Consider the following 6,000-nt stretch of genomic DNA (forward strand, 5'->3'; position numbering starts at 1 on the left):
AGTGTGAACCAATTCCGTAAAATAAGTCTCTCTCCTCTCTCTCTAAAGAGACTATTGGTTCTGCAGCTCTGAACAATCCTGACTAATACACCCAACCATCCCTACCAAAAAACCTATGTCTTTTCACAACATCCTAGGCCAATAGAGTGTCTTTCACCAATGACAGCCATGTTTTTCAGCCTTGTGGGTGAACAAAATGCTGAAGGTACCTACTGGGAGGGGATTGTGGTCAGCACAGCTCTTGCTCACATCTTTTGTGCTTCGTTTCTTCTGTGCACCAGTTTATTCCAGCCCTTCCTCCCTCACAGTATTCTCTTCGATTGAACATTTTGGTGCGTTCACTGACTTCCTGTGAAGGTCACCTATTCACTTCACTCTCTAATGCAGGGCTGAACTAGCTGCAGTGGCACAGGGATTAGGAGAGGCCTGAGAAGCAAGTCCATCTCTAGGTGCTCAGAGAAACATGGTCCTGGGGGTGGCCCTGAAGACGGAAGCTTCCAGCAGCTGCTACCCCAGAAGTCTACACGAGGTTTCTTAAGAGGAAGGCCAATCCCAGACATTAGGAAGCATCATAATAATTGATGACATTGATTGAATGCAGCCTATAGGTCAGGAAGTGTTCTAAGGGGTTTACTCACCACACCTCATTTGGTCTTGCCAGCAGCCTCCCAGGCACATATTTCCAAGGATCTCCACTTTACACCTGAGGGACGCAAGGCACTCATCAGTGAAGTGACTTCTCCAAATCACATGCTATGACATGGTGAAGCCAGGACTCCTGAGACCCACTTGTCAACCACCAGATCAAGACTTGGTGATATTTGGAGATCCAAGTGGGTGGCTAAAAACAGGGTCAGTTGTCAGAGAGTGGGGCCATGCAGAGTATCTATGCAAAGGGGATGATGGTACCCTAGTCATACTAGGGGGTAACGGTAATTTCCTGGAGTACTGGGAAAGAGCTCTGTCATGGGGAGCCAGCTATGGGAACTGGGGAACAAGAGGAGGCTGGACTTCATCCTAGATTTAAACCCCAGCCCCATCACCACAAGCGATGAGACTTGGAGCAACTTCCACAGCCTCTCTGAGCTTCATCTGAATAGCAAGGATAAGAGCCATTTCACATGGCTACTGTGAGGATTAAGTGTGAAAATAGGATGGTCCCAGGGAAAGCGGGTGCTTGGAATCATAACAGGAGCAAAATATAATCCTGGTTATCACAGGTGTTGCATGAAGTCACGGCCAGACACATGGTGAACCCCACTTTGTTGAGCCTCAGAGAATAAGACTGAGTTCTTAGGGCACCTAAGGTCCAGTTGGCCTTAGAGTCAGGATGGAACTGGCACTAGGGTGAGGGGAGTGAGGGGACCAGGGTGCACAGTTCAAGGAGGCACCCATGCTCTGGGTGGGGCACATATGGGGGAGGCAGGGGAGAACGAGTGTCTCCTTAAATCCTGCTCCCTGCATATCTGGACTGGGAAGTGGGGCTGCACCCAATGCGGGGGTGATGCCTGCAGGGAGGAACAGTCTACAGAGAAAACCAGGGACACTGCACCCAAGGCTGGCCCAAGTGCCAGTGAGTGACTGTCTTGTGATTTTAACTGATTTTGTGGTCCAAACCATCTAGTCATGCCTCAGAGCAGATGTTTTGGCTTAACTGGGTAGTTATCTGCACCACCTTAATAAATCAGCCAGTTGTTCAGATTTATGCCACAACATTAACAAGCTGGCTTCACCTAGCAGTTGATCTATTGATTTAATAAGGCACTGTATTTTCAAGAGAACATGAGGATATCCTTTCAGATTTGGATTTCTGCATAATATGTGGGCCCACTGGGTCACCCGCTGGCACAAATAAATCTTACACACTCTACACTCACATGGAAATGTCTTAAAACCCACAGATAAGTACAAAACAGATTGCCAACTGGCATACACAGTAAATATTTGTAGATACGCATCAATTAAATGTTACTAGGAACTCCTGTGCTTAAGCACAAGCACTCAGGACCACATTCCAAATTTTCCCCACTCAGTTTCTACAGCACCAAGCCTCTTTAAAACATGAGGAAGTTCTGGGAAACTTCTACCAAGCTTTCGTTTGGAAGGAGTTGAAATGTCTAAGGTAAATTGGATGCTATAATGGAACAAACAGCAGATCCTAAATGAGGGTAGCACTGCCAAGCCCGGCCATAATGTTGTCTATTGTAATCACCCTGGACGTGCTCCAGCACCTGTGATGACTCAAAAGGTCCGTGCCGGGAGCACCAAAAGGAGACTCCTCTCTACCACAAAGAATGTGTATTAAGCGTCACGTTCTGGTCTAGCCAAGAGGGTGACGTGTGGTTCCTCACTTGAGCAGATCTATTTCTTCACATCTCTGATTGTGTCACGTACAAAAGCCACTCGAGCACAAGCTCACGTCCTGTCCAAAGCATTTCTACGCCAGGGCCACCTTGCCCTTGGCCTCCTATCTCTGGTTTCTGCCTCCTTCCCTCCCATTGCTCAACTCCAACTTCCCGGGACAGGATCAGTGTCCCATTGGAACCGCAGCACCGGCCCTTCCCAGCTCACTGAAGACCCCGCCTGTGAAGTCTCCCTCGTCTTCAGGGCCCACAGGATATGTAGACTGGATGAACCTCAAACCAAAATAAGAACTCTCAGCTCTCTCTACTCCACAGGGGACCTTAGAGCCTGCAACCCTCAGGTCTTAGGCCTTCTTCTTCTTAGAATGTCTTCTTATTCAAGGGATGATTCTGTTTTTAAGCCACACCTAAATATTGTGACTCTTGAATTTTCTTTTCTTTTTTTTTGAGACGGAGTTTCGCTCTTTTTGCCCAGGCTGGAGTGCAATGGCAAGATCTTGGCTCACTGCAACCTCTGCCTCTGGGGTTCAAGCAATTCTCCTGCCTCAGCCTCCTAAGTAGCTGGGATTACAGGCGTGGGCCACCATGCCCAGCTAAGTTTGAATTTTGTATTTTTAGAGGAGACGGGGTTTCTCTATGTTGGCTGGGCTTGTCTGAAACTGTCAACCTCAGGTGATAGGCCCGCCTCGGCCTCCCAAAGTGCTGGGATTACAGGCATGAGCCACCGTGCCTGGCGAACCCTTGAATTTTCGAAAGATAACATACATGGGCAAATAATTATATCAAGCCATAAAGGCTCCGGTTACATACAAACTGCATCTAGCGTAACAGGATCAAATTACGAAACAGACGGTTCACCCAAAATTGATTGCCACACTCATAAAATAATAACTATTTAAAAACTGGAGAGTGATGAAATGCCCATTGAATACTTCCTGAAGGTTTCCACAAGGTACTAGGGGAAGAGAGTGCAATGGGAAGCTAGCCTGACACTAGGTCAGTGGCTGTTACGACTTTCATAGGAACTGCACATTTTACTTGTGCTTTTCCTAAAATTTACTCTTGAACTTAATGGTGAGGAAGAATGTAGAGTGTATCAGCAAATTGAGACTCTAGCAAGTAAGTGTAGAAAATAAATGACAATGACATTTTTGGAAGAAACATTTGTATGGGTGTTTGTTATCCTGTTTTGACCAGTATAATATTGTCAAATTTATGGAGTACCTACAACGTTCCAGGTGTTTTTTATTACTCTGCAAGGTAGGCATTGTGGCTACTGCACAGATGAATTAACCAAGGTTCAGAGAAGTAAAGTCATTTGCTTAAACTTGCAGTCAGTAAGGGTCTGAGCTTTGATTTGAAGGTGATCCTGTGAAGTTTGCTTTAAAAATACCCAGATATAGGAATAAGTACGTGAGAGCCAATCTGCTTTTCTCAGGATTACATTCCATAGGATTATCCACTTTATTCGTATTGCAATAAGTAGTCTTGCCTATAGTCCTCAAATAAAAAGAGTAGATAAATGATAGAAATCTAAATATTTAAATTATCCAAAATATTTGATTTTGTTATGACTTCTGACCTCTTACCAAAAATGGAACAGGCAAAGTTTAAACATGGCTTCAGCCACTATTCTGTCACTGTTGTTTCATCTGATGATCAAACAGGAATGAGCAGGAGATTAAGGGCTCATATTATGCACAGAGTGAGTTATTCAAGTTCATAAGACACAAATCTGACAGAATCATTATCCCGGAGCTCAATGACAACAGAGTCCTAAGAAGGTCCACAGTCATATTCTCCAGTTTCTTCTTTATGAGTTCACCATCATCTCCACTTTTGACACTCAGTGAGTTCACACACAGTGTGGTTCTCAAGGCCTTCCCATTCTGTTCAACAAGCATTATGAGAGCTCAGCGGCAGAGGACCACAGCCTCTTCAAAAGAGTAGAGCAAACAGGGCAAAGGTAGCTTTGTCGCTAGGCATTCTTTAATGACATGCTAATAATTTCTAAGAAGAATTCTAATAATTCAAAACAGGTAACACCAATTTTTCACATTAATTTAAATGATTCTATTTATAATGAATTCAGAAATCATTACAATTAAATGTAGTATCATTTAAAGGAACTGAAAATTGGATTATTCTAACTAATCTTTAAAATGCCTTTACAGATGCCAAAAAAAATTGTTTGTTTAATTTCTTTTTGGCTTTATTTCTTATGAACAAGTACGCTGAGTTACAATAGCTGCATTTTCCACTTCATAACTAACAAGGAATGCCACTTCATAGAATAAAAAGGGAATAATGAAGGCACAGTGAGAAGTCCCAGGACATCCTACTCAAAAGCTAATCCACCAGCTACTATTAAGGAAAGAGTCCATGTGTAATGGGTAACTCAGGACTCAAGAGTACTTTTTTCATTCAGAAGTAGTGGGTGGAAAGTTCCAATGAAGAAATTACCAGGGTTACATTATGCTGTAACATTTTGTTCTTCTAAGCAGTCTGTTTTAAAAGCATACTCATATTCCAGGGCTCATTGGTCGTGGAATTTCAGACTGGTTTGCTGTTTTCTCTTGATGCCTGAAATACAGGTAATACTTTGCATTTTTAAAATGCATTTCATTCCTATGTTCTGAGAGGAGACGTTCAGAATCTTTTGTGCACTCAGCTAATGATCCATAGTAAGATCCCATTATCAATCAGGTTTGTCGGTATCAAACTTCATAAACAACTGATGGTAATCTTTGCCATGAAAACTGTAGTACTGGGCTTAGTCACTTATAGCCCACGATAAAAGAAGAGGTCGCTAGTCCCAGCTCTCAAATAAGGAAGTTAGGTCCTAGAAATCTTAAGAAGGTATAAAAGCTGTCTAATGTAGCCCATCCATCACTGTTGTCTAATTGGGAATTTCTTCATGGCCTCATGGGAGTTTGTACTTCAGACACTCCATAAGTGCCATAGATCAAGTCACTACTTGCTAGTTGCTCTCATTGTGAAGTTATTGTGTTTATCCCCACTTTATTATCTGTATGTCAGCCCAGAACCAGAGCAGCTTCTGAGGACTTCTGGGATGAGGATGTAGCTTAGAAGGATGGGGCCTACAATAAAGTGGGGATAAAGCTACTTCTTCATATGGATGACTTCAGCCATCATTCAGTTTCTGCCACTGCTGCAAACTCAAATTCTACCACATAGAGAAAATTGTCCCAAAGATCAAGAAAACATATCACGGACTCCAAGGAGAGGTCCTTACTCTTCTAACATTTTGGAAACCTTGTTTGAATAGGTCACCATACATGGATATATCCACTTAATGGAAAAAGAAGAACAGACTAAAAATAATTAGAAATGTGGGACTGACATAAATTCAGAGGGATCTTGAACACGGTACTGCTTTATCAGTCAGTACAGAGATAGAGCTGTTAACATCAGCTTATTAATTGCTGAAGGGAAAGCTGATAGGTTCTTCTTTTATTTTAAAACCTTGAAATTACACCATTGTATGAACCCGGGACTTTTTAAGATGAATTTGGCAGTCTTATAGCATAAGGAAATAATTGAATTTGATCTGTAGACCTCATTACTAGGAGAAGGCCACATGGGGATCCACACGTTTTTTAGGAAGCAGGAATAT

The sequence above is a fragment of the Nomascus leucogenys genome, chromosome 5, assembly GCF_006542625.1.
Source record: "Nomascus leucogenys isolate Asia chromosome 5, Asia_NLE_v1, whole genome shotgun sequence".
In the NCBI taxonomy this organism is placed as follows: Eukaryota; Metazoa; Chordata; class Mammalia; order Primates; family Hylobatidae; genus Nomascus; species Nomascus leucogenys.